The 6,616-nt window shown below is 38.6% G+C and overlaps 1 long non-coding RNA gene across 1 annotated transcript; it reads left to right on the forward strand.

Annotated features, from left to right (window-relative positions):
* The first annotated feature begins 347 nt into the window (after positions 1-347).
* On the forward strand, positions 348-5,373 carry LOC309568185. The gene is made up of 3 exons (XR_014226009.1): positions 348-438; positions 3,307-3,412; positions 5,267-5,373. It is a non-coding gene; the product is annotated as an uncharacterized lncRNA (long non-coding RNA).
* Positions 5,374-6,616: the final 1,243 nt, after the last annotated feature.

The raw sequence follows: 6,616 nt of genomic DNA on the forward strand, positions 1-6,616 counted from the left end.
ATGGCAAAGGAGGGAGAGAATGGACTCTTCTTGGATTTGTCCAATTTCTTAGCAAGTTCCCAAGCACATTGCAAGTGAATGAAAAAATGTTTATGGAAAGAAAAAAATCCAGTAAGTATTTAAATACTTAATACCATGCAGAATTAAGTAACAGGTTAGTATAACAGGGCCCTTTTAAGACTTCCAATAACTGTATATACAGTATGTGAAAAATATTATTTGTGATGGATGTTTGATGGTGTAGGATGGTCAACTGACCATTGATGAATTGTTCTGTACAATTAACTTATTTCTCAAAATTCTTACTTTTACCTAATTTCAGTTTTTATGTCTTGTTTCATTTTTAACAGTCAGTTATTGGATCATTGGAATAATATGTGGAAGTATCCTCCTCATCATCATATTTGCTATTGTTCTTCTATATAAATTGTGTTTAAGGTACGTTTTTGGCTCACATATGCAGCCAAATTTATCATTAACTATGGACAATGCCTACAGACACCCGTTCTGAAAAGTTGGGTTTAAAATTACCACATATTTTGACAATACTGGATAGAGCAAGATAATAAATGGTATTTAACCACTTCCCGACCACCCCCCGCCTTTTTATTGCGGCATTGTGGCTCTCCTGCAAAAACCGACGTAGATCTCCGATTGCAGCCTGATACCTGTGATCGCTCCCCGCTGAGAGAGAAGGAAGGTCAGCTGTAAACACTGCCGATTGTCCTTCTCCCTGAAATGATCACAGAGCTCATGTGATCCTTCTATATATGATCACATGTCTCTATGGTCATTTCACAAGCCACGCCCCCCCACAGTTAGAATCACTCCCCTAGGCTCACATTTAACCCATTAATCACCCATAGGGTTAACCCCTTCCCTGCCAGTGTCATTATTACAGTAACAGTGCATAATTTTAGCACTGATTACTATAGTTATGTCACTGGTACCCCCACAAGTGTCAAAAATGTCATTAAGGGGTCCGATCTGTCCGCCGCAATGTCGCAGTCCCGCAAAAAATTGCAGATCGCCGCCATTACTAGTAAGAAGAAAAAAAAAACAATAAAAATGAAATAAATCTTTCCCGTAGTTTGTAGACCCGATAACGTTTGTGCAAACCAATCAAAATACGCTTATTGCAATTTTTTTTCACCAAAAATATGTAGCAGAAAACAAATTGGCCTAAAATGTTAAAAAATTTTGATTTTTTAATTTTTTTCCCCTTATTTATAGAGGGGATAACGTTTGCGCAAACCAATCAAAAATATGTAGTAGAATACAAATTAGCATAAAAGGATGAAAAAATTTGATTTTCATTTTTTTTTTTTTTTGGGAATGTTATATAGCAGAATGTGAAAAATATTGTTTTTTTTTTTTTTTTTTTCAAAATTGTCGCTCTTTTTTTGTTTATAGTGCCAAAAAATAAAAATCGCACAGGTGAACAAATACCACCAAAAGAAAGCTCTGTTTGTGGGAAAAAAAGACAACAATTTTATTTAGGCAGAGCGTTGCACGACCGCGCAACTGTCAATCAAAATAACTCAGTGCCGAATCGCAAAATAGGGCCTGGTCATTAAGGGGGCAAATCCTTCCGGTTTTAAAGTGGTTAAAAAGTATAGGTACAGCAAAAACGTCTTCTCTATTTTCGACAGAATAGTAAAAGGTTACAGCTCCTATCATTTTATGTTTTACTGTCTGCCACATTGCAGACCTTTCCCTTTGCTATAAGTAAGGCAGTAATGGCCGAAACATGTCAGCATTGATCTTGTGTGTATGATGTAGCCAATAAAGGATAATACCAAGGAGTTAGCATGTTTCCGGCTTAATTTCTGCTTTCCCTTCACTTCCTATCCTGGTAATGCAACATTGCAACAAATGAGAGGTTAGGGTAAATCTTCCAATGCAGATACAATGACAACTTTTATATAAATTTGGTGAGATTTCCTGTTGCATCTCCAGGCTAGAAGGGAAAGGGTAAACTTTCTAGCAGGACACAGACAGCAAAAAAAAAAAACATCAAAACTAAAAATTATTTCAGACATTCCCTATGCAAAGCAAACAAAATGCAAAAATGTTTTGACAATCTAGAAATTTTAATCTGGCTATTAGAGACATAAAAAACAAACAAAACAAAAACCTGATAGCTCTAACCAATAAATACTCAAGCCAAAACTAGGGAATAAGGTGTTGGCTATACATAATGTGCACTCCTCTCCCCTACATCAAAATGCATCTTTCTTTTCCTCCGTTTGGTAAAAGTGCAACACTTGGCAATTCCAGACATAGGTTACTCTTCCCCCCATACAACTCATTATTTGCCCAGCATTGTATCATGGGATCAGGGAAGGAGTCCTTTGCCCTGTATAACAAAAGCTGTTCATTCGAAGGAATTGCATGAGGACTCAAGGACATACAATGCGATTAGAGGAGAAGCGTTTTAACCTCAGGCAAAGAGGAGGGTTCTTTACTGTTAGGGCTACAAGATTGTGGAATTGTCTACCACAAGAGGTGGTTTCTGCGGGAAGTATGGTGGCTTTCAAAAGATTCTTAGACTTACATCTCAAGCATCAGGACATTAAGGGCTATGTTAGATGATTACGGCCACACACACCTACACAGGTTGAACTGGATGGACTATTGTCTTTATTCAACCTCACCTACTATGTAACTATGTAACATTTCAGAAAGATAGTTTAGATTTTGCTAAGGACTGTTGGTCCCCTTGGTTCCCTTGGTCTTGGTGCCAAACAGAGAGGGAGCTGAGAAAGCCAAGTACGCTCTTGAAAGGGCATAGGGATATTGACCTTTTTACTTTTCTTTGCAAAGAGCTAGGTCAAGAGTCACTTTCCCAGTCTGGAAAAATAAATATTAGGAGAACCCAGGAGGAAGAAGGAAAGAGGGAAAAACCAGAGCAGAGTGAGGTTGTGAAAGACAACTCAAGAGACCTAGGGATGAGAAGATAAGGATGCAAGAGTAAGGCTGGAAACACACTATCCAACTTTTGTGGTTAGATTTCCTTCAGATTTACCTTTTCTATGTAGTGCAAGGGCCTGCCAGATTGCATACAAATTGAAAGTGTTTAGGTTTGACCTCATATTATCTGGTTTTGGTAAGTCTAAAGGAAAAAGTCTTCAGAAAATCTTATAGTGTGTATGGCCCATAATTGGGATGGGCTAAAAAAGGGCAGGAAGACCTTATTATCCAAGAGCTGTAGTGTCAAAAAGATAGCAAGAGTAGGATATTAAATGAGTGACAAGACCACTTTCACATTCAGAGATATTTAGAGTATTATTTTTTTTTTTATAGAGAACGCCCACATAATGAGGTCTCCCAACAAATGCCTTCACCCCAAGATGTTCCACCAGATGACATGAGCCATTTATATGCGAAAGTCCAAAAGGAAAAATCCAAGGTTGGTGAACTAACCTAAAATGTATCTTAACCCAAAAATAAAAATGTGATACAGTATGTTGTAGCTTACCAGTAACTCGATGTTGCGAATAATTTTCCTTTATTCAGGCGATTTTTTTTTTTTAACCTGCTAAACCTGCAAACACCACACTCCGGGACTGATTTACTAAAACTGGAGAGTACAAAATCTGGTGCAGCTCTGCAAAGAAACCAATCAGCTTCCAGTTTTTTTTTTTCTTTTGTCGAAGCTTAACCACTTTACCACTGAGTACCGTAGTACTACTGCGGCAAAGTGGCTCGTTATCGCCTGATGACGTAGACCTACTTCGTCAGACACCTCCCCTTCTCGGCGGCGGCCGGAGGCTCGCACCCACTGTATTCAGTCACAGCGGGAGTCGGGCCAGGGGAGGAGCAGCGGCGATCGCCGCCGCTCTTCCCCGATCGTCGGGGATCTAGTGTGGAGAACCGCCTGCTTGTGTAAACAGAGCGGGCGGATCTCCCAAGTGACAGGCAGGGTCAGATTGCAGGGTTCAGCATAGCTGAACCCTGGATCTGTCCTTGTGTCACTCAGTCACCTCCCCCTCCACACGTCAGTAAGCACCAGGCATACATTAACCCCTCCCTCTCCAATAAAATTAACCCCTTCCCTGCCAGTTACAGTAACAGTGCATATTTATAGCACTGATTACTGCAGTAATGTCACTGGTACCCCCAAAAGTGTCAAAAATGTCAGTCAAGGGTCTGATCTGTCAGCCGCAATGTCGCAGTCCCGCAAAAAAAATCGCAGATCGCCGCCATTACGCGTTAAAAAAAAAACACCAAAAATGACAGAAATCTTTCCCTTTGTACATAGGTAGCAGAAAACAAATTGGCCAAAAATTTAAAAAAATTTGATTTTTACATTTTTTGGGGGGAATTTCATATAAAAAAATGTGAAAAATATTGTTGTTTTTTCAAAATTTACGCTCTTTTTTTGTTTATAGCGCAAAAAGTAAAAATCGCACAGGTGATCAAATACCACCAAAAGAAAGCTCTGTTTGTGGAAAAAAAAGGACGTAAATTTCGTTTGGGTATGGCATTGCACGACCGCGCAATTGTCAGTTAAAGTTGCACAGCTCCGAATCGCAAAAAGTGGCCCAGACGTAAGACAGCAAAATGCTCTAGTGGTAAAGTGGTTAATAGAACAAGTTAAGGTTAGAAACTGATCATGCACAGCTGCATCAGATTTTCCACTCTCCAGTTTTAGTAAATCAGCCCTCCCTGTCCTTTCTTGTTTACACTAATTTTTCCGTTGTTTCTATGGAGGGACCCATAGTTGTCATAAAGGCCGGTTCTCGAACATGTCTGCATTTGTTAATTTCTGTTACATGGGTGATTGATGGGACTAGTAGTTGTAGATAAGGTTCATGGGGTTTATTTAATAAAACTGAAAAGTGCAAAATCTGGTGCAGCTGTGCATGGTAGCCAATCAGCTTCTAACTTCAGCTTGTTGAATTAGGCTTTGAAAAAAAAACTTTGAAATTGATTTCTATGCAGAGCTGCACCAGAGTTTGAACTACCCAGTTTTAGTAAATCAACCCCTTTGCACGTTCTTTTAGGCTCACAAGAAGTGACAAGAACGCAGCATTTCTAGCAAGATCCACAGGCATTTTCTATAATTGTCGAAAAAGTTCCTTTCACGAACTAACGCAGACACATCTAAGAATTAGTAAGCTGCAATATTTGAAACTTTTTTGGGTGTTATTAAGAAATATATTATTTTTCCTCTCGCTCCAATATCCTTAATGATTTTTTTTTTAATACTTACAATATTTGCATTTGGTGTTATTTTTATTATTTAATTTTTTTATTTTAGGAAAATTGCCCCTCCACTGTAGAGGATATCAATTATTCATTGGTAAAGTTCCCCGAAGTGGTGTCTACAGACAAAGTAGAACAATCCGATACAGACTACTCAGAGATAAAACTTCCATCATAACTCATACTGGAATTACTTTAAATGCCCACTCAAGTCTAAACTGTTTTTTTTTTTTTTTTTTACAGTACATATATGTGCCACGGCTAATCCTGTTCATGTCACATCACAATTAAGTAGTCAAAAATTAAAGAAAGAGAGAGAAACTGGTACTTTGTGGGCATTAAACTCCCTCCCCCCCCCCCCTCAGATGCTATTAAGATAACACATAAGTTGTAAAAAATTTGCATTTTATTAGTAATAAAGTTTAAAAAACTCCAATATTTATAGATATGGCATAGAATAGAAAACCAATTTTTAACATAAATGAGGATATAATTCATAACGTGAAATCCCCACGTAGCAAACTTGAGGGTACCGCCCCTATGCACATCAATACAGGCAGCCAGGCAGCCGATGATGCAGAGGACGGGACTGCTTCCCAACACATTTCGCCTTACAACTTCTTCAGGGGTGTTTGCATGGGGACATTTTTCAAATGGGTTACTATAAATATAAAAGAAAAAAGATTTTCATCATCTACTATCTACTGTATAAAACATTCAAATGAATATCTCATATAACTATACATTGCATAGAAACTTACAAGTAAGAAAATGGTTTTGCAATCTTCTGAATGAAATCAGAGACACTCATAAACGATCAGAGTGGACACTTGCAGCCAGAGGAACATCATGTATAGGTAAAGCTACTTCCAACCTATGAGTAAAGAGGAAAGGGGGGACCCCGTCTTCTCGATAGTCCACAGATGAGATAGGGGGCAAGGAGGAAGACAAAAATGTTTGCTTTTAGGGTAAGTATCACATAACCTTGGGCAACTTTAAGTAAATGCCAATGACTTAATAGGATCCTTTCAACTTGAACATGGTATTGTGAGAAACGTGTGATGATACGAGTAGGTTCATTTGCTTGTTGAAAAGATCCTATTAGGTCATTGGCATTTACTTAAAGATGATCCAATAGTAGCCAAATTTTTAGGAGAGAGACGTCAAATAACTTACCGCCGGGCTAAATCACTGTGTGCTCATTTAACCAATAACCATTTACAAGTTTTTTGACTATTTTCCCTGCTTTCAGTGACCCAAGGTTATGTAATACTTACCCTAAAAGCAAAAGTTTTTGGCTTCCTCTTCGCCCCCATCTCATCTGTGGACTATCGGGTCCCCCCTTTCCTCTTTACCCATAGGTTGGGGGTAGCTTCAGCTATACATGGTGTTCCTCTGTCTGCAA

The sequence above is a fragment of the Pelophylax lessonae genome (genome assembly GCF_965119305.1).
Source record: "Pelophylax lessonae genome assembly, chromosome: 12".
NCBI lineage: Eukaryota > Metazoa > Chordata > Amphibia > Anura > Ranidae > Pelophylax > Pelophylax lessonae.